The 21,703-nt window shown below is 45.5% G+C and overlaps 1 protein-coding gene across 6 annotated transcripts in view; it reads left to right on the forward strand.

The window, feature by feature from the left end:
• BRD4 (bromodomain containing 4) overlaps positions 1-21,703 on the forward strand; it is a 192,192-nt gene that overhangs the window by 45,193 nt on the left and 125,296 nt on the right. For all 6 annotated transcript variants that reach the window (XM_067544621.1, XM_067544620.1, XM_067544622.1 and 3 more), the window contains exon 2: positions 12,864-12,956. The gene's annotated coding sequence lies outside the window, so the exon portion shown is untranslated. The remainder of the gene's footprint in view (positions 1-12,863; positions 12,957-21,703) is intronic.

Raw genomic sequence — 21,703 nt, forward strand, 5'->3', positions numbered from 1 at the left:
TTCCACTCAAACCAGGACATGTTCCTTCTGGTTTTCTACCCAAAACCGCATGCCAAGAGTAGAGGCTACATATGCTGGACATTAGTTGGGCTCTGGCTTTTTATATTGAAAGGACTAAACCCTTTAGGAAAACGACACAGCTCTTCGTAGTGGCAGACAGGATGAAAGGCCTTCTGGTTTCGTCGCAAAGAATCTTGTCTTGGATCATGTCGTGCATCAGGACATATTATGACTTGATGAAAAATACCAGTCCCTGAACTGACAGCTCACTCCACAAGGGCACAAGTGTCCTCGGCAGTGTTACTCGCCCAGGTCCTGATCCAAGACATTTGTGGAACTGCAGCATTGTTGTCTAGCCACACCTTTGTGGCGCACTATGCCATTACTTGGCAAACCAGAGACGGTACGGTCTTTGGTAGAGTGCTATTGCAATCCATACCTCAAACTCCAACTCCTCCTTCTCCGGATCTTCTTGGAAGTCAGTACTTGGAATCAGCATGAGCAAGCACTCGAAAAAGAAAAGAAAGTTACTAACCTTCCGTAACGGTTGTTCTTTGAGATGTATTGTTCATATCTATTCTAAGATACGCCTGCCTACCCCTCTGTTGGAATCAGCTGGCAAGAAATAACTGAAGAGGTGGGTGGACGATAGGGCCCTACATAGGGCACCATGAAGGCTTGACTCCAGGGGTTGCCAGAGTCGACACTACACATTCCACTAGGGGAAACCTTCCGGTGATTGTGCATGCAGTGTGCACACACCTACTTGGAATGGACATGAATGACACATCTCGAAGAACAGCATTTACAGGTTAGTAACAGTCTTTCCTTAAAGGTTTCTTTGGGGCAACAAATTAGTCTCTTTGTGGTATTTGAGTCAGACCATAATGTAGGATAATATGCAGAGCTTTTTTGTAGTGCTGTGTGCAGTGGCAGCATTGACTTGCTGGAAAAATGGAAATAAAGAAGCTCATGAAACAGACAGGAGTGATTTAATCTACATGACCTGCAAATAATTCAGTGCTGACTCTTATGCTGTACAAATCTGTGACTGGGTGCGAAGTTATATTTTTAGAAATAATCAAGATAGAACTTCTTTCTTGGGGATTATATCTAGTCTGGCTATTTTAACTGATGGGATTATGATCTCCTGTGTATGTTTGCACCTGGTTAGTTGTCCTATACAGTAATGTCTGTCTTTTTTTTTTTTTTTCCCCCCCCCTTCCATAATTTTTCGCAATGTTGCTACTTCTGGAGCAGTTCTATGGGCAGTAGCTAAAGTGGGTGTTGTAGCATAGACAGGCAGCTATTGTAGTTCAAAGCCCCTCTAGTGCTGTTTTGAGAGAGTCTGTGACAGTGGTTCTCAGCCAGTGATACGCGTACCCTTGGGATACGCAGAGGTCTTTCACGGCATACATCAGCTCATGTAGCTATTTGCCTAGTTTTACCACAGGTTACACGAAAAGCACTAGTGAAGTCAGTACAAACTAAAATTTCATGACTTGTTTATATTGCTCTATACATTGAAATGTAAGTACAATATTTATATTCCAATTATAATTTTACCATATAATTGTTTTATAATTATATAGCAAAAATGAGAAAGTAAGTGACTTTTCAGTAATAGTGTGCTGTGACACTTTTTTGTTTTTTTATGTCTGATTTTGTAAGCAAGTCGTTTTTTGAGTGGGGTGAAACTTGGGGGTATGCAAGACAAATCCACCTCAAAAGGGGTACAGTAGTCTGGAAAAGTTGAGCCCCTGGTCTAAATGATGATGTGGTTAAATTACTAGCTGCCATTAACACTTGCTGTGGCTACCATTGGTGCAGTTGTAAGAGTGGGAAATTGTAGGGGAAAAGGCTGGATTAGATGAATATAGTGAGAAGTGTAACAATTGTGCTCTATGTAATGATGCGTGAGGAGATGGAAAGCTCCATAAAGTTAGTTGAACAACACACATTGTTCTGTAAGAGAGACAGACAGTTAAATTTAATAAGGTATATAGGATACTAGCGCCATTAAATACTTTCTTAACAAATGAACGTTTTTCTTTTCAGGTGTCTTAGGGTCCCTTAAAATAGAAATAAATGTATGGAAAATAGAATATATCTAATGTAATACGGATCATTAGATGGCTCTGAAGGAGGTTATTAAAATGTCCATTGTTTTACTACTACTATTACTATTTTACTATATAAACTAGGCAGCCCTAGTGAAGCCACTGGTGGGTCAGGTGTGACCCACAATTCTCTAATTTGGCCCCAATGCCTTAATCTTTGTGGAGAATAGCTTGCAGAGACAACAGGTCCTATTGCATTGGACCATAGTATCCAAGCAGCTGATCTGTAGTTTGGACAAATATGGAGCATTACATGCTGGGAACTGAAATATGCGTGCGCCTCCCTGTTAATATCCAATATTGTGATCTGCCCCATTTTATGCAAACTAGGTGTACCTCAGGCCTCCTTCAAAGTTGCCAGTGCAGCCTACAGTTGCCCAAATAATGGATTCTTATATAAAGTCTTGCACATAAACTTTTGAGGTAATACAATATTTTGGCTTTAAAGGATATTCCACTTAAAAGTTGCTAAACAGATTTCTTTGTTAGTAATTTAAAAAATTCAGTTTGCTGCTTTATTTACACTTCACATTTCTTGCAGTTAAATAATGAAGACTGCCAAAATCTGTTTCTTTATTATTCATAATTGATCTTAGGCAAGGTCTGCACTAGAAACTTTTGCTGATATAATGATAGTCAGGGGTGTGAATTTTTTTGCAGCATCTTGCAAAGAGCATGCATTTTAATACAACCATATGTAAAGGTATACATCTTGGAACAATAGAATAGGCCATACTTAAGGACTAGAGATTCCACAATGAAAAGCAATGACACTGAAAAGGACTTTTGTATCATGGTGGTAATGAGCTGAACATGAGCTCCCAGTATAATGCTATGGCCAGTAGGACTAAGGCAATCCTTGAATGCATAAACAGGATTCTAGAATAGAAATAGAAGTTACACTACTCTGTTTGGCACTGGTGTGATTGCTGCTGGATCCTGTGTCCAGTTTTGGCACCACACTTCAAAAAGGATCTTGATAAATTAGAGATTGTTCAGAGAAGAGCTGCAAGAATGACTTAAAGGATTAGAAAACATGCCTTATGGTGACCGACTCAATGAACTCAGTCTATTTTTCTTAATGAATGATTTGATCACAGCGTGAGGAACAAATATTTAATAGTGAGCTCATCAGTCTAGCAAACAAAGGTAAAACAAAATCCAAAGTTCGCATGCTGGAGCTTGGCAAATTCAGACTGGAAATAAGGTGTAGATTTTTAACAGTGAGGGTACTTAAACACTGGAAAAATTTACTTGGTTGTGCTGGATTCTCCATATTGGCAATTTTTAAATCAAGACTGGATGTTTTTCTAAATGATCTGCATTAGTTCAAAAAGGAAATATTTCAGAGAAGGTCCATGGCCAGTGTTTATGCAAGAGGTTAGATGATCATAGTGATCCTTTCTGGTCATACAAACTATACTAGTAAAAGGCCTAGTGTTCATGCAGTTATACTGACAAAAAAGTGCTTCTGCCAATAAAGCTTATTTTGGTCAGGGAACTGGGAAAAGCTAAACTAATGAAAGCAAAGGATTTCTCACCAGTATAAGCTATGTGTACGCTAGGAGCATTTACCAGTACAACTATACTAATAAACTTTTTCTGTTGTAGATTTCGCCTTAGTTTCTGAATCTTGGTATAAGATATTTGGGTTTTAAACATTGCAGAGGATTTGTTTTGTTTAAAACAATTGAAATTTTAAAATCATGGAAACAATTTGGTTGGTCTTACGTTTTTCTTAATAAAAACTGAGGCTCATCTTTTGCAACTAGTGCATGCTTTGCCTGTTCTTTGCTAGCCTTTGCACCCCATCTTTTTACTGAAGTCCGAACTTTTATATACATTTTATTAATGGGGTTTAAAATATTAGGACTGAATTTTTCCCCCTTATTAGTTGCTAACAGTGTTAAACTCAAAATTGACAAATCCTCTTTTGAGAGAGACTGCTCTTGCTATTTATACTTACTTTAAATTTCAATTTTATCTTTGACGTACTGAGACCCTCAGTAACTTACTGTATCTCCTTCCTTCTGTTTGTTATACGAAAGTTGTGTCTTCTTCAGTTAAATCATAAACTCTTTGATGCAGGGACTACTATACAATACCTAGTATGATTGGGCTGGTCCTTATTTGGGTCCCAGGTGCTACTGTAATATAGGGCAGCAACAAATTCTTATGAAACTAAGTATCTGGTTTTTTTCAAGTAATTGTGCAATGACAAATAATGGAAGGTTACAGAATATAATAATGAAGAAAATGCTAAACTAATACCACCTTATAGCTGAGAATTTAAACTAGTCAGGTATTACCATGGCAACCAGTCTTTCAAATTGTGTAGGTGTTAGAGGCAGATTAAAATATTTTAGGGATGGATGGGTTGAGAACAAGAGGGAAAAGATTAAAAATGTTACTACTGGTTATGAAATGGAAACAAATATATTCTGTTCATGAAATCAAGGTAGTTTATTTTTTCTTTGACTGTTTTCTTCTACCTTCTGTTCAAATGTCTGTTTAGCATACTCCACCCCAGAAAAGTTAAATAGCTCTTCTAGGAATCCATTTGAAGCAAGTAGCAGTGTCCTTTGAGTGGACAGCCTCTTATAAAAAGCCCTTTTCCTCCAAAGACCACAGATGGGAAAGAACCCTCTTAATTCTTATACAGTGCACTAAAGGTCTTAATGACTATTACTGACTCTGTGTTAAATCAGCAAACACTGTTTTTACAAAACAAATGGGTTACTGGAAATATGACAGTAATATTAATGTGAGTGAATGATGCAATATTTCATTTAATCAATTAAGCAGATTTTGATTGTGGACACCATATAGGTAACTTATAGAATCAATTAAATAAGCTTGATAATGGAGAAATTCTTGCAACTTGCTTTCTAATATTCTGTGAAATGTCTCTGTTGCACGCTAGTATGGTCAATAGCGGAACCAAAGGTGGTTGAAATAGATAATTCATATTCTGTGGTTTAGTTTTTAGTAATGTAGATAGTAGTCCAGGCAGGTAACAACCAGTGGGGTGTGTCAGTATGTTCAGCCACTTAGCAGCCCGAATGGCTTCCCTTTTAGCTTTTTGTAACTTCAGCTCAGTCCTCTTACAGGCTACAATTAGTTTGATTCCTGCCTCAGGGTAATAGTATTGCTGCTCTCTTCTCCAGCAAGCCTGTCTAGCTTTTCATGTTGGTGCTGCTTAGCATCAGTAAAAAGCCTGCTCAACTTCTCATTTTAACCTTTTGACCAAGCCTCTGCAGAACTAGCATTCCATTTCCAGAGCCTAAGAGGAAGGGCTACAAGTATACCATATGCATTAACACCCTGAAAACCTCCATTCTTCTTAGTATTCCTATGGGTGCTCCTCTTCAGCTGTTGGTGCCCCATGTGCTTTGGATCAAAAATTTTCCTTAGCAGTGTCTATTTGGCCTGCCAATGTGCTGCTGATATCTTTGTACCCCACTTCGAGGCCATATCAAGCTATGTGGACCAACCACCTGTTGTTCCTTTTCAACCTCCTTGGCCTGAGATGGTGCTTAGCATGTCCTCATTGTGTGCGCCTCGGCTGCTTGCTAAGTTCATTCTCTGTAGTTTGTCAGTAATAGTAAAGTAGGTAGGTAGTTACTGGTTATTGAAAATTTGTTTTATTTCTTCTGAGGAAATATTCCCTGTGAGGGGCATGCTCTGGGTTTAAATGTTGCCTCACGTGTAGAGAGGCTATCCTGGTCAGCAGTGAATGTTCTAAGTATGTTTGTTGCCTGGGAGAGTTGTGTATCCTACAGAAGCATAACTTCTGTTTAGCCTTCAAATCCAGTGCACAGAAAACCCTGCAAATCCAGCTGCATCTGTTAATGATGGAGCCCCTTCGTCCCGCTTTGGAGCCAGGTCAGGAAAAACCCCTTGTACATCAGTCCCCAGGGGTTTCTAGTGCCTCTTGGATCTCAGCACAACACTCTCCTAGAAATGGGAAAGTCTGAGACTGCCTCTAAAGATCCTAAGAGAAGGAGCTCTAATTCTCTTAAGGTACCCTCATCAAAAAGGCCTCGCTCTTTGACCTGCTCAACATTCTCAGATTTCATTCTTGAGTCTTGGTACCGTAAAGGTGAAGGGCTCCTCTGGTACCAGCAAGGCGGGAAGATCCTGCAGCTCTAATAGTAAACGTGGCCCTCAGAAGGCTCTAGTATAGTCTACTGGAGATGGTCAGAACAAATAGAGAGGGTTGGTACCATCAGACTTAACCGCTCTCCTGGTACCCTTATTGAGCTTTTCAATACCATATAAGACTAAGCCTCCATCTACATCAGCACTGCCTGTGAAGCGCTCAAAACCATTTGGTACCATCCTCCGGGGAACAAGTGTATTGATCAATCGGTGCCACAACTCTACATAAGACTTCAGGTGTCCAAAGGACTTATCGGTGACTGCTGAACCAGAATCTCCATTGCTGGCATGTACTGAGTGTCTCTTGGTTTCCAGATCCTTCTGCATCCCCAGTATTGTTAACCTGCGTTTTTGGTTGGAGGTTCTCCGTTAGAGGAGAAAAAAGGACAATGATCATTCGTCTCTGTTTAGGATTCTCTTATGTGCCCATATATGAATCCCCTTTCCTTATTATTCCTCATGGGAGCAATCCTGGATTCTACCTCCTCCAGGTTATAGTCTTTAGTGGCTATATTGGATCCCTGGGCAGCTTATCGCTGGCATTCTCCAGGGCCTCAACCCTCTGATATCGGGATGATAGGAAGACTCAAGCTTCTTCTCCCCAGCAACAGGAGGGAATGTTCGAGAATCAAGAGACTAGAGCAGATAAGAAGCTACTCCTCAGACTACCATCTCATTGTCTTCACTGGATAAACTGGTAATGCCTCCTCCTCTGTCTATGGCTGATGATTTTCGGCAGTTTCAAGACCTCATTAAATGGGTGGGTAGACTCTCTACTGATATCCCCTGAGGAGATAAAAAAAATCCCAACAAAAGCTATTGGATAGTCTGCACTCTGTAACACCATCCAGGGTTGCCCTTTCTATCAATGAGAGTACTGCTGGAACCTGTGAAAACATTTGGCAAACCCTGGCTTATAGTAACAACCATGTGTAAGAGAACCAATAAAAAGTGTTATGTTGTTCTTCAAGTGCCTATCCCTATGTGGATTCCAGACGTGGGTGTGCATCTCCATTGACCTACGTGCACGCCTTGTGTCGTCCACATGTATGTCCACGATCTTATACGGCTGCGCAGGTCAATTTGACGCCCCCTCAGTTCCTCTTACTGCCACATGCCAGAGTCAGAACACTCCTCTTCACCTTTAGGAAAGCTATGTAGCAAAAAAAAAAAAAATATATAATAAAATTTATTTTTAATGGTTTTAGAATAGTTAACGATTTAATAGTTAGGATGTTTTAAGAATCTATACTCTCCGTTACCCCCTTCCCGGGACATTCCACCATTTTTTGGAGGGTTATGCCCAGACAAGTTGGGTTCAAGAACTGAGTCACATGCCTGTGATTATTCTTGGTGAGTGACAAGTACCAACTCTGTCCCTACTGCCTTGGTGAGACCGACGTTGTTGCATGGGACTCCATCTGCCGCTCCTTCCCCTCGAGAACCTGCAGGGCGAGAGAACTCAGGCTAAAGAAACATCTCATGGAGGAGGCAATACATCTGCATGCACACCTGGAGGTGGCACTGCCGGACCCGCCGGAAGGCCCAGCTGCTCCGGTGGTGAGTGCATTCCCTGCCATGGTGACACAGACGGTACCGGTGGTGCCAACCAAGACCGATTGTGTTCACAAGAAGCACAGTCATGGACACACGGACAGGTCCCTGGAGCTGAGATCAGCTGGCTGAGAAGTTGTGCACAGATGCAGCGGCACCCACTCCCAAATGGGCAAAGGTGGAGAAAAAGATGAAACATCTGGACAAGCCCAAGACTTCTACCACCACCAGCGTATCACTGGAACCCCAGCAACTGTCCATTGAGCCGGCAGGCTGCTGCGGCTGTTGCCGTACATTTTTCTCATGCCGCGCACACTGGGCTGACTATCACCCTTAACACTAACAGCAGAATTCCTTTCACCATTGAAGGGGCCTTCACAGCAATGTGAAACACCTGACACTGTGCAGCCTCCATCTCCAGCAGATGAACTGCTGCTCCTGTATCATCCTTCCATGTTACGGCCAGAAGCGCCACAATGGAACATACCCTTAATCTATCAGCAGAGGGTGTCAAGGATCCCCAAGATGAGTTCTTAAACATTCTACAACTGGCAAGGCCCATCAAGGGTTACGCTACCAATATACAAAACAATTCTCCAACTTGCCCAAGCAATCTGTTGTGCCCCGGCCTCCTGCAGCCCGACACCAGCATGTGCAGAGAGAAGTTACTTTGTCTTGGCCAAAACCACGGATTTTCTATTCATGCACCCACCACCAAATTCACTAGTGGTGCAAGCAGCGCTCCAAATGGCGAGACAACAGTACCTGCAGGTCTTCCACTCCTGATCAGGCTGCAAAAAACCTCGACTTTTTTGGACCGAAGGTCTATTAGTCAGCTGGCCTGCAGTTCCATTTAGCCAGCTGCCAGCCATACTGGCAAAGTATGACTTCAAAATTCTCAAGACTGGCAGAGTTCCAGGCCTCTCTTCCGGAGGGCAAACAAGTGGACTTCAAAGCCCTTATCGAGGAAGGCAGACTGGTGTCTAAGGTCTCCCTGCAGGCAGCGGTTGAGGCAGTGGACATGGCAGCACGATCCCTAGCTTCAGGGTTGGTGCTGAGAAGGGATTCTTGGCTGCAAACATTCGGCTTCCCCAAAGAAGTACAAACCACCCTGGAGGACCTCCCTTTTGACAACCAAGAACTATTTAGCGACAAAACCAATGAGCCTTCATTCCCTTAAAGACTCTTGGGCTATGCTGGGCTTATACACTCCAGCCCCTACATGATTCCAGACCTGCCAAGACTTTCGACCCAGATACCCCACTTCACCCAACCCACCTACCAACCCTGTCCCCCATGCCAACAGGAGCAACCCTGCCTCCGCCTATGTTCCAAACTACCCTGACATTCCATTTTCTTGACATTCACTATCTACACCTTCCATCAAAGCCCTCCAAGACCACCCTTTTGACTCCTTCCAGAGACCCGCAAACCACTCTCTGCCTTTCTCCTGGCTTCATCTATTGTGTTTGGGGCCCGTTTTCCTCTTTGCCCATAATTGGAACAAGATTACCACCAATCGATGAGTACTGGATATCATACATCAGGGATACCTTATAGAATTCCACACCTTCCCTTACCTGCCACCCACCTCGTAGCAATCGTGTGGACCCAACTCCAGATACATCTCCTTCAGAAGGAAAAACGCACCCTTCCAGAAAGGGGCCATAGAATAAGTTCCACATCACTATCAAGGCATGGCTTCTACTCCCCTTACTTCCTCATACCAAAAAAGTGAGGAGACCATCACCCCATATTGGATCCACGAGCCTTAAACCTATTCATTCACAAATTCCACTTCCGCGTGGTCACACTCCCTCAAATCATCCCCTCCCTCAAACATGGGACTTGGCTCATGGCTTTTGATATGAAGGATGCGTATTTTCATGTGGACAATCATCCCGCCCATTGCAAATTCCTTTTTTATGGTGGTGCCTTCCCATTTCTAATTCCATGTCCTTCCCTTCAGGATAGCCACCACTTCTCACATGTTCACAAAAGTCATCACTATCTTTGCAGTGTACATGCATCATCTTGGCCACTCATTATTCCTGCATCTGGATGACTGGCTCCTGGTGGCATCATCCCACGAACGCTTACTTAGTCCCATTCAGACACTGCAGGACCTCCTTGCCAATCTGGGCATCTGTATCAGAGGAAAAGTTAACCCTCGTACCCACCAGAGAGCTCACATTCAAAGGGGCACACTTGAATTCTCACAATGCACAAGATTTCCTACCAAGAGACCAGTTTTTTGCTTTCCCTGCTATCACACACATGCAACATTGTCCCCGCGCCCATGCCCACCACTGCCTCCCACTCCTGGGCCACATGGCGGCTGCCACCTCTGTTACCCCATAAAGGTGCCTTCAACAGTGGCTGAGCTGAGTGTACGACCCACAAAAGGACCACTTCAACAAACGAGTTTTCCTCCCACTGCCAGTAGTAACTTCCCTGTCATGGTGGTGCGATCCGTTCAAGGTTCTGGTGGGCACCCCGTTCCAACCCAGCCTACTTCCCACATCATCCTCATTACTGATGCCTCTCTTGCAGACTGGGGCAGCCACATGGAGGGCCACGCGACCTAGAACCTATGGCCCCCAGAGAGGCAAGGATGCATATCCACAACCTATGGAGCAGAGTGACTTGGGCACCACCAATTTGTTTGCAGAAGGTATATTGAGAGGGAGGGAACAGAGCAGCTGGACTTACTATTTTTGTAGAACAGAACTCTAAACTTTCCTTAGAAGGCAAAAATCTTTGTTCTCCTCCTTTAAGGAATCTTCACATGCCTGACAGTCGCTTCGCTTTCAGTCGCTTATGTAAAATTTGCCATGTTAGTTTGTCTTTACACTTAAATCTGAGCTTTATAGCTGTTAATAGTTTCCTGCATACCCTTCTAGATAAATCTGCTCTGAAGGGATCAAGATTGATCCATTGCGTACTGGAACCTCTGGTTGTACAAGCCAAACTTCTGTATTGAAGATGCAAATTAGTTCCTTGAAATTCTTGTAAATTGCCATTTTAGCCCTTAACTGAATAGTTTGAGTGGTTCTTCAGACCCTGGTCTAGTATGAAGTAACTGGAAAGAAATTCTAGCTGTCTATGAAGGTTTGGCCAGGTGTGCATTTTTGCTTTGGGACAATGGAGTTTACTTAGAATAGTGAAAGAGTCCAGGAAAAGAACCCCTCATTTTAGTTTAATCTAGAATATTCAGCTCCCCAGTTTTGACTGAAATGTGCATTAAAATCACATACCAGTATCTTTGGAACCTGCTGGTCTCCATTTGTTCCCTGTTTAAAGATGGTCTGGCTCTAACTTCCAAGACTTTCTTCCTTTGAGAATTCAGTTGCAAATGAGGGATGGACTTTTTAGAAGTGACAATCTGACAGGATATCCATAATCCAATCCAGAAGTTAGATAGTGAAGTTCACCTTGCCATAATAGTATGTTGAAATGGAGCATGTACCTGCTGCTAGAATGTAATTTTTCTTTGGGGAGGCATACATTTTTGTGCTCCACTTCATCAGATAACTGAAAAGCACCACGAGCCATGCTGCAGGTGGCTGTTGAGTTTTCCTCTGACATCTATTAAATAGTGATGTTATTGATCATTTTGTATGCCTTGGGAAGGGGGAGTTGATATGCAAGTGGAAAACATAAGTAGGATTGTCAGTTGGTGAGAAGGAATTTCATTTTTAAGCAGTGGGAAGATGACTCCAAAAATGGGGTAGTAACTTCTCTCAATAAAATTGTCTTCCAGGATGTGGTTTTTTTGTTTGGTTTTTTTTTTTTTTTTTTTTTTTTGGTAAGAATTTGTATTGGCTAGCAAAAGGTGACCATGAGATTAAATTAAGGAGTTTGTCCAGGTCTGTTATACCCTTCATTGTTGACAGTTGTATTGCAAGTTGCCTGCACAATTACTTTTTTCCATCTGGGTTTCACAATTACCGATTTCAATTCCATTCCATCTGATGAAGGACCTGACTTGTTATAATTCCTAACTTGTGTTCATTCTTGTCATTAAACTACAAAGATAATAGATTTCACTTTTTATGCCTTGGAGTACAGTTTTAAATAGTTTTAAATGAGGCCATTCACAACTGTAGATGAGAAGGTGTGAATGTCAAAAGAGGGAACATTATTTTTTGTAATGGGCTAGCCATTCCTAGTCTTTGTTCAGATTTAGTCTGATAGTGTCAAGTTTGCTTGAGTTCCACCTCTGCAGTTTCGCTCTGGAGTTTGTTTTTAAGTTTTTTGTTGAGGTATGGCAACTTTCAAGTCTGTTACTGAGTGTCCAGGGAGATTGAGGTGCTCTCCTACTGGTTTTTTAATGTTACCATTCCTGATGTCTTATTTGTATCCATTTATTCTTTTGCGCAGAGACAGTCTGGTTTGGACAATGTACATGGCAGAGGGGCATTGTTGGCACATGATGGCGTATGTCACGTTAGTAGATATGAAGATGAACGAGCTCCTGATGGTGTGGCTGATGTGGTTAGGACCTATGATGGTGTCACTTGAGTAGATATGTGGGCAGAGCTGGCAACAGGATTTGTTGCAAGGATACGTTCCTGGGTTAGTGTTTCTGTTGTATGGTGTGCAGTTGCTGGTGAGTATTTGCTTCAGGTTGTGGGGCTGTCTGTAAGTGAGGACTGACCTGTCTTCCAGGGTTTGTGAGAGTGAGGGATCATCTTCCAGGATAGGTTGTAGATCCTTGATGTGTTGGAGGGGTTTTAGCTAGGGGCTGTAGGTGATAGCCAGTGGTGTTCTGTTGTTTTCCTTGTTGGGTGTCTCCTGTAGTAGGTGACTTCTGGGTATCTGTCTGGCTCTGTCAATCTGTTTCTTCACTTCCTTAGGTGGGTTTTGTAATTTTAAGAACGCTTGATAGAGATCTTGTAAGTGTTTGTCTCTGTCTAAAGGATTGGCGCAAATGTGGTTGTATCTTAGGGCTTGGCTGTAGACAATGGATTAATTTTTCTTGTGATCTTTAGATCTAATGTAATATACGTCTTTTTTTTCTTGCAGATCTTTCTTTCAATAATAAAAGCTGCAGAAATGGAGGTCAGAGGGTAACACCTGTAAAGTAAAACAACGCCTAAGGGTCAGTTCTGCTTCAAGGTAACAATCATAATAAATTTTACTTCCTTGTGAGGTATAATATGCATGGTGACATGATTTAAGGGCTTTTTTTTTTCCCCTTGGTTTTTAAGTTATGTTTTAGGGCATATGGCATGTCTGAAGGATCTTATGGGTCTTGCTTCTGAGGTTATGGCACACCAGACTTTTCTGTGGTGGTGATGGGAAATGAAACCATTAAAATTGTTATTGCAGTGTGTTTATAAATTTGAGCTTTTCATGGCTTCGCAGGCCTGGTCTACACTTAAGTTTTAAATCGAGAAACCTACAGTACTTAGGGATGTGAAAAATTACAAATCCTAAATACCGTAGTTGATCTGACCTAACCCCAGGTGTAGATGCAGCTAGGTCAGGGGAAGATTTCTTCTGTTCACCTAGCTATTGCCACTTGGGGAGGTGGTTTACCTACATCAACAGAGAAACCCCTTCCATTGATGTGGGAAGCACTATAATGTTGCAGCACTGTGCCGCTGTAGCACTTGTAGCATTGACATGGCCTCAGTAACCTTGTGTTTACTTTTAATTATTGAATCAATCTTGTACTACCTATGGTAATAACTGCCCGAATTCTCTCTGCTAGCCCTACCCTCTCCAGTACCCCTATTTGACCTTTACTTCTTTTTCTCAGTTGCCACATAATCTGGCTTCTTTCTTTCTAGCGGCTACAATACAGGTGTGACCATATGAAGACCTACCGTAAATAGAAATTTCAATGGAAATATGTAATAGATTAAAAACATTCAGAAAAGTTTTATTGAATATTGAAATGAATAGCAAAAGTTTTAACCTTTTAACTGCATTTTTTATGCATTTAAATGCATTTTTTGCTGCTTATTTAAATGTGACCTGCAAAGGAGAAATATGGTTTGTCATTAATCTCAGATGATGTATAAATGTGGCCTGAAAGAATGTTTGTTTAAAATTTCTGCTTAGAATTTTACATTAGCAGTTATTTATTATAAAGGTCTTTACTTCCTTGTTGCTAGAAAATGTTAGAGAACTAGCTGGGTTATATTATCACAAGAGCTTGAAATCTGAGCCTTTGAAAAGAGAGGAGATTTTTTTGTTCACTGGTTCACTGGTTTGTTCACTGGTTTCAATTTAATGCCTGTTTAACAAACACTTGAAAGAAAAGCTCTCTGAAAATGTCAGCATTCTGCCCCATAAAGAAGAGGTTGAGGGCTAGTAGTCCACACTACAGAGGCTTGCCGGTACAGTGGCTATGCAGCATATACTGACAAAAGGCAAATACATTTGTCAGCTTAATCAAACTACCTTCTGGAACGATGTAAGCTATATGAGTCCTTTTGCTGGTATAACGTGCATGAACATGGGGCCGTTTGCTGGTATAGCTAAGTCAGTTAGGAGTGTGTGTCTTTTTTGCTCTCTTAACAATGTAGCTATGTCAGCAAAACTTTATTGGGTAGACCTAGCCTGAAATTTTTCCTTCTATCTTCGAGTGATTGCTCATATCCATTCCAATATAGGTGTGTGTGCGCTCCGTGCACAGTTTCCCGGAACTTTTTTCCCCTTAGCAGCCCCCGTAGAGCCGGCTCTGGTGCCTCCTGGAGTGCCGCGCCCATGCCGCAGCACGAGGCACTGCCGGCCCTACGCACCCTCAGTCTCTTCTTTCCGCCCTGATGGTGGGATGGAACTAGCACTTGCTCCCTGCAAGTGCCATTCCCCTTCTTTTATCTTTGTTAATCAAAGTACCTAGTTAGTTTAAGTAGTTGTTAAGTGTTGTAGCTTAGGAAGAAGTCCTTTACGGACTTAAGGTGGCCGGGCTATGTCCCGGCCGCCTGGGTTTAACACCCCCCCCGCCCCCCCACTCGGTGCCTTAAGTGCCTGGGGGGAGAGCAGACAAGAGTAAGATTAGGTTTAAAGCCTTGCTCCTATCGCAGCGCTCCGCTCTGTGTCCGGGTCGTCCGGCTCCCCCTCGGTGCGGAGCGCACCGTCGGCACCGGATTCCACTCGGCACGGAGCATCCCCGGTGCCGAGGACGAGGACAGCGCATGGAGCGCGGACACTCCCCTGCGCCGTGGGTACGGGCAGGGTCGAGGACAGAGATGCACCAACCACGACCCGTCAAGTCCCCTCCCGGTCTGCATCTCTGTGCAGGGGTCCACCCCCGACTCTTCGGAGTGGGAGAGTGCCCCTGCCAATGCGGAGGTTGGCGGCATGAGCCTTGTTGGCCGGCCTATGCCACCTCCGTGCCCCCCCCTCCGCCAAGGGAGAAGGGTCTGGGGTCCCGGGGCAAGCCCATGTGGGTCCCCCCCGAAGGGCGGTGGAGATCCCCGGTACTGGAAGGATGATCTCCCGCCAGTCTGCTGCCAGGGGTAGAGCGAGGCCGCTCCCCCAGCGGGTCGGCACCGGACCCCCCCAGGCGGTGCCAGGGCTCTCCCGGCGCCAGACCCCCAGGCGGTGCCGGGGGCCCAGCGGTGCCGAGGCTCTCCCGGCGCCAGCGGGGCTCTCCTGGTACCGGACCCCCCAGGCTGCACTGGAGCCCTCGGTGACAGCTGGGCTCCTGCCGGCTCCGCAGCCCCAAGCAGGCCGGAGCCCCTGGCGGCAGCTGGGCCCCAGCTGACTGGTGCCCCGCGCCTGCTCCGCGGCTCTGGGCGGGGCGGAGCCCCCTGCGGCAGCTAGGCTCCCGCAGGCTTCGCACCCCAGGTGAGGCTGGCGCCCCCAGCGGCAAGGCAGCGGGGCTCTACCGGCACCGCAGCCGCAAATGGGGCCAGAGCTTGCAACAGCGCCGCAGCTCCACGCGGTACTGGGGTCCACGCAGCACTGGAACTCCACACCGTACTGCAGCTCTTCACAAGGCTGAGGGGCTCTTTGGAGCTCCCCTTAGCGGTAGGCAGCGGAAGCACGGTCCCCAGCATGGACAAGGCACCCGGGACCTAGGACAACCGCCTGTGTGGCGGCTCGGGTCCCACGGGGGGGGGAGCGGCAGTCGTCAAAACAGCCGGCGCTCCCTCAAGGTGTCCTAGCATGCGGCAAAAGTGCTAGTAAGGGTACAGTCCGTGCCCTGGCACAGTCTGAGGCCCATGAACACCACTCCTCGGTTGAGGAGTCGGACCCCGTGGAGACACCCTCCTATGGGTGCACCCCTTCGCCAAGGGGAGCACCCGCAAGACTTGCCTCGATAGTCCTATTACCCCTTCCTGGATGAGGCAGTCTCCGGGGGCCACATGGCACCACGGAAAGATTTCAGGGCGCACCAAGAATTGCCCAATAGCGGGCCCCTATCTTGAGGTTGGCTTCTGCCATTTTGTATGGAGGAATCATGCTGGCTAAGGCAGCGCTCCAAACGTCAAGCGACGCTGCTGCCCCGGTGGGTAGAGACATAGCCCCCGCAAGTTCCATGAGGACATGCTCATGGCTGCTACCATCAGGCCTGTCCAGGAGGTGCAGCAATCTATCCAGAATGCCTGGATCCAGGAGTCTAGTATGCCGCCCTCGCCCTACAAGGATGCATACTTTCATGAGTCCATCCTCCGAAGCCAACAGGGGCTGGCTCCTACTACCAATTTACAGCCTGCCCCTTGGCCTATCTTCGGCTCCAAGGGTGTTCACAACTTGCATGGTGGTAATGGCGGCCCACCTCAGGCGAAAGGGTGTGCAAACCTTCCCTTCCTGGTCGATTGGTTGATGGGGGTAGGTCCAGGTTCCCAGTGCAGGTCAGCGGACTTACACTGCTCCACGTGCAGCAGGCTGGTCTGCTCATGAACGAACAGATGTCCACTGACGCCAGCGAAACGCATAGTGTTCCTGGGGGCCACCCTGGATGCTCCCCAGTCCAGAACATTCCTGTGTCAGCCATGTTTTTAGGTGCTGGTCTCTATCATCTCCCAGCTGCACCCATACTCCACAACAACAGCAAGGCATTGCTGACTGCTGTTAGGCCACATGCCAGCCTGCACATATATAGTGAGGCTAGCTCGCCCGAGACACAGGCCGCTTCAGGCATGGTTGGCCTTGGTATATGTGCCGAGCAAACACCCACTGAACTGGGTGGTCCAGTTCCCCCACCTGCCCTAGCCTCCCTGGACTGGTGGAGATTCCCCAGGGCAGTAGGGAAGAGCGTTCCCTTACACGGAACTGATCCCGTTGGTCACCTTAAGTTCCGGCAACTTGTATGTGGGATGGGAGCCACATGGGTGCCAACCTGAGCACTCGGGGGCTCTGGTTGGTGGAGGAAAAGTGCTTGCAGGTCACCGTGGAGGAGCTGAGAGCCGTTTGCCTAGCGTGCAGGCTGTTCCTCCGATCCCTGACAGGCAGAGTGGTGCAGGCGCTGCTGGACAACACTGCAGCCATTTCACATGAAGAGGCTGGGAGGGGCACCCTCCCGGCCTCTCTGCGAGGAAACTAGCCGTCCGTGGGGCTTTGCCATGAGGCACGACTCTGCTGGAGTGCATCTCACCTCATGGGGGTGAAGAGCGATGAGGCGGATCGCCTCAACAGGTCGTTTCTACCCCACCATGACTGGTCGCTGCACTCAGGGATAGTGACTGCGATCCTCCAGAAGTGGGGTGTCCCCCAACCGGATCTGTCCATGTTGGTTGGGAATGCGCAGTGCCAAGGCACGGCTTGCGCAGGGGTCTTGAGACTGGGTTGCTTTCAGATACGTTCCTCAGTAATGGGACGGGGACCCTCAGGTATGCGTTCCCACCCACTCCACTCCTGCCAAAGGTCTTACCGAACATGAACAGGGGCAGGGCGGATATCATATTCACTGCTCAGGCCTGACCGAGCTAGCGCTGGCTCAGCATGCTGCTGGACCTTTCGTTCGCCCCGCCCATGGGGCTCCCGAGGCGGCATGACCATCTCTCCCAGGACCACAGTGCCCTGTTGCACCCGGTCCTGGATTCCCAGCAGCTCACGGCCTGGAGCCTCTGTGGCTGAAGGAGGTAGGGGGGCCTGCTCGGTGCAGGTCCCACAACTCCTGCTGGGTAGCAGGGACCCTTTCTACACAGGTCGTGTATCAAACTAAGTGGTCATGGTTTACCTCTTGGGCGGAGTCCCGGGACATTCCGCCAGCCTCTTGCCTCTGCAGGCGACCCTGGAGTACTCTGGGGTCTAGTGCTGGCCTCGTTCACGATCCACTTGGTAGCTATTTTGGCCTTCCATTACCTGCTAGCGGGGAGATCCCCGTTCTCCCATCCCACGTGGGTCGGGTGCTCAAGGGGGTCGAGAGGCAGCATCCCCAGGTCCGCAACCCGGTTCCTCCCTGGGATACCAGCCTGGTCCTCTCGAGACTCATAGGGGCTTCCCCTTTGGAACCCATGGCTTCACGCCCTCTGCCGCGCTTCGTGGACAGTAGCCTTCCGGGCGGCCATTACCTCAGTTTGGGGGGTCTCCAACTTAAGGCCTTGACCTTGGAGCCCCCTTATACACTATCCTATACAGATAAACTACAGTGGAGGTCATGTCCGGCCTCCTAGCCTGGGTTGGTTTCCGAACCTCATTTATAACCACGATTGATCTCTCCCTGTGTTTCCCAAACCGCGCGGTCTGGGTTTGGAGATGGCAGTCGCTAGACACGAGACGAGCCCTGGCCTGTTACATCGAAGACATGGCCATTCCAGAAATTGGCGCAGCTCCTCGCCACCGGGGAGGGGGGGGGGGGACCGGATGAAAGGATCACCGGTCTCCACCCAGCACATCTCCGTGTGGATCACATCCTGCATCAAGTGCTGCTAGGAGCAGGTGAATGTGCCGCTGCTTGGTGTCTTCACAGCGCATTCACCCAGAGCTAAGGCCTCCCCTGCGGCCTTCCTGGAGAGAGTGCCCCCGCAGGACATCTGCAAAGCAGCCACCTGGTTGTCGGTCCACACCTTCATGCCCAACTACGCCATCGTTCAGCAGGCGAGAGAGGATGTAGGATTCGGCAGAGCCGTGCTGAGGGCAGCTCACTGGTAACTCCTACCCACCTCCGAGGTATGGCTATTTAATCACCTATATTGGAATGGATATGAGCAATCACTCGAAGATAGAAAACAGGGTTACTTACCAGTAACTGTTGTTCTTCGAGATGTGTTGCTCATATCCATTCCACACCCGCCCTCCGTCCCCACTGTCAGAGTTGGCAGAAAGAAGGGACTGAGGGTGCGTAGGGCCGGCAGTGCCTCATGTGCTGCGGCATGGGCGCGGCACTCTGGGGGGCACCAGAGCTGGCCCTATGGGGGCTGCTAAGGGGAAAAAAGTTCCGGGAAACTGTGCACGGAGCGCACACACACCTATATTGGAATGGATATGAGCAACACATCTCGAAGAACAACAGTTACTGGTAAGTAACCCTGTTATTCATGTCCTCTAGATGCCCAAGAAGAACAGGGAAGACTATTCAATATTCCTGATATTTCCTAGGTAAAATAGAAAAAACTGCTTTGGGGGAAAATGGTGTCCTTTGTTCATTCCTAAAGAAGTAGAACAGGACACGTTCTACATGTTTTTCCTTTGCAGGTCACTTTTTAATGCTGCCACAGAATTTAAATCCAATGTAGTGCAGAATAATGGGGTTATTGATCTCTTTGAGTTCTGACTATATTTAATGAAGAATGTGGAAGCCTTCATGGCAGTACAATGTGAAAATCAGTTATGTGGCTCAGGAAAGATGAGTCTAAAAGTATATGAAATATGCATATATGGAAGAATTGTGCTTGGGATGACCCAGGTGAGAACAACTGGGAACAAAATTGGAGTAAAATTAAACTTAATGAATATAAAGAGAAATGTAACAGCACTCAGCCATATTATGGTGGAATAGACTCCCTGAGAAAGAATGGGGAAATGCCATTGCTTGAGATGTTGAAGATTAGATAAAACACTTCAATAGTATAGGGAGCTGCCCTGCATGAGCCAGAACATGGGCAAGGAGACCTTGGAGGACTTGTTCATGTCATCTAATTCTAAAGTTTTAGGAGTTTCTGCCATGATGACAACTAAGCAGTCAAAACACCTGAATGAGATCTCTGGATATGGTGTGGTTAAGAGAAGAAACTATACAGATATCTGTAGATATCAGTTTCCACGTGAGCAAGGATTAAGGATTTTAATAACAAACTATTGCAGTGTGACTATTAGATTTGTTCCAGACAATGCATTTTGGCTGGTGACACGAATGCTGTTCTCACCAGCTGCCTAAATCGGTCAGATGGAAAAGTAATCCTATTTGTGATTCCCCACTGACACAGATTGCATAATTAAAATAGGGAAGATCTGCTGTGAATTTAAATTAGCTGTTTTTGTATTTTGGTGCTATTTGTGGATTTTAAAGCTATATAGTGAGGTGGAATTGCACTGATATTTGCTTAAATGTTATAGCTGTTGGATACCCAGTGCCCACTCCATGTTGGTTTTATGGTATAAGAATGGATTTTTATATAGTCTTAGTAAAAGCAAATTCAGGCAATCTACTTCCTTTTTTGTAAGGGATATTAAAAAAATTTGATGATGAAACTGCATAAATTATCATAGCAGTTGGGCCTAATTAAATACTTGCATCATATAACCAAGGATCTCAAACGTATTTCCTTTGGAGTACATATTCATAGATTCTAAGACTAGAAGGAGGAACCATTGTGATTATCTAGTCTGACCTCTAGTATAACAGACCAGAGAACGTCTTCCAAATTAATTCCTAGAGTAGATCTTTTAGAAAACATCCAATCTTCATTTAAAAACTGTCAGTGATGGAGAATCCACCACAACCCTTGGTAAATTATGCCTTAGTTCCAGTCTGAATTTATCTAGCTGCAACTTCCGGCCATTGTATCATGTTAGACCTTTTTCTGTTAGATTGGAGAGCCCATTATTAAATATTTGTTTTCTCTGGAGGTATTTATAGACTGTAATCAAGTTACCTCTTAAAGAGAAAATTAAGCTGAATAGATTGAGCTCCTTGAGTCTCACTATAAAGCATATTTTCTAACCTTTTAATCATTCCCATGACTTCTTGAACCCTCTCCAATTTATCAACATCTTTCTTGAATTAAGGACACCAGCACTGGACACAGGATTCCAGCAGTGGTTACATCAATGCCAAATGCAGAGGTGGAATAACCTCCTCTACTGCTATTCAAGATTCCCTTATTTACGCATCCAAGGATTGCGGTAGCCCTTTTGGTCGCAGCCTCTTATTGGTAACTCATGTTCAGCTGATTATCCAGTATTACCCCCCCCAAATCTTTTTCAGAGTTGCTGTTTCCCAGGATAGTCCTCTGTTTTGTAAGAATGGCTTCCATTCTTTGTTCCCAGATGTATACATTTACATTTAGCTGTATTAAAATGCATATTGTTTGCTTACACCTAGCTTACCAAGTGATTTCAGATTGATCTGTGACAGTGATTTTTCCACTTCATTATTTACCACTCCCCCAACTTTTGTCTCATTTGCTAACTTTATCAGTGGTGATTTTGTTTTTTTCCAGATCATTAATAAACATGTTAAATAGCATAGGACCAAGAACTGAACCCTGCGGGACTCTACTAGAAGCACACTCATTCAATGATGATTTCACCATTGACAATTACATTTTGAGACCTGTCAATTAGCCATCTTTTTATCTATTTAATATATTCCATGTTACTATTATAGACTAGTTTTTTAATCAAAATGTCATGCAGTACCCAGTCAAATGCCTTACAGAAGTCTAAGTATGTTACATCTGCTCCATTACCTTTATTAACCAAAGTTGTATTCTCATAAAAAGAAAATCAAGTTAGTTTGA

The sequence above is a fragment of the Emydura macquarii genome, unplaced genomic scaffold (genome assembly GCF_026122565.2).
Source record: "Emydura macquarii macquarii isolate MOO-44397 ecotype Brisbane River unplaced genomic scaffold, CSIRO-AGI_Emac_v2 contig_1002, whole genome shotgun sequence".
Classification (NCBI taxonomy): domain Eukaryota; kingdom Metazoa; phylum Chordata; order Testudines; family Chelidae; genus Emydura; species Emydura macquarii.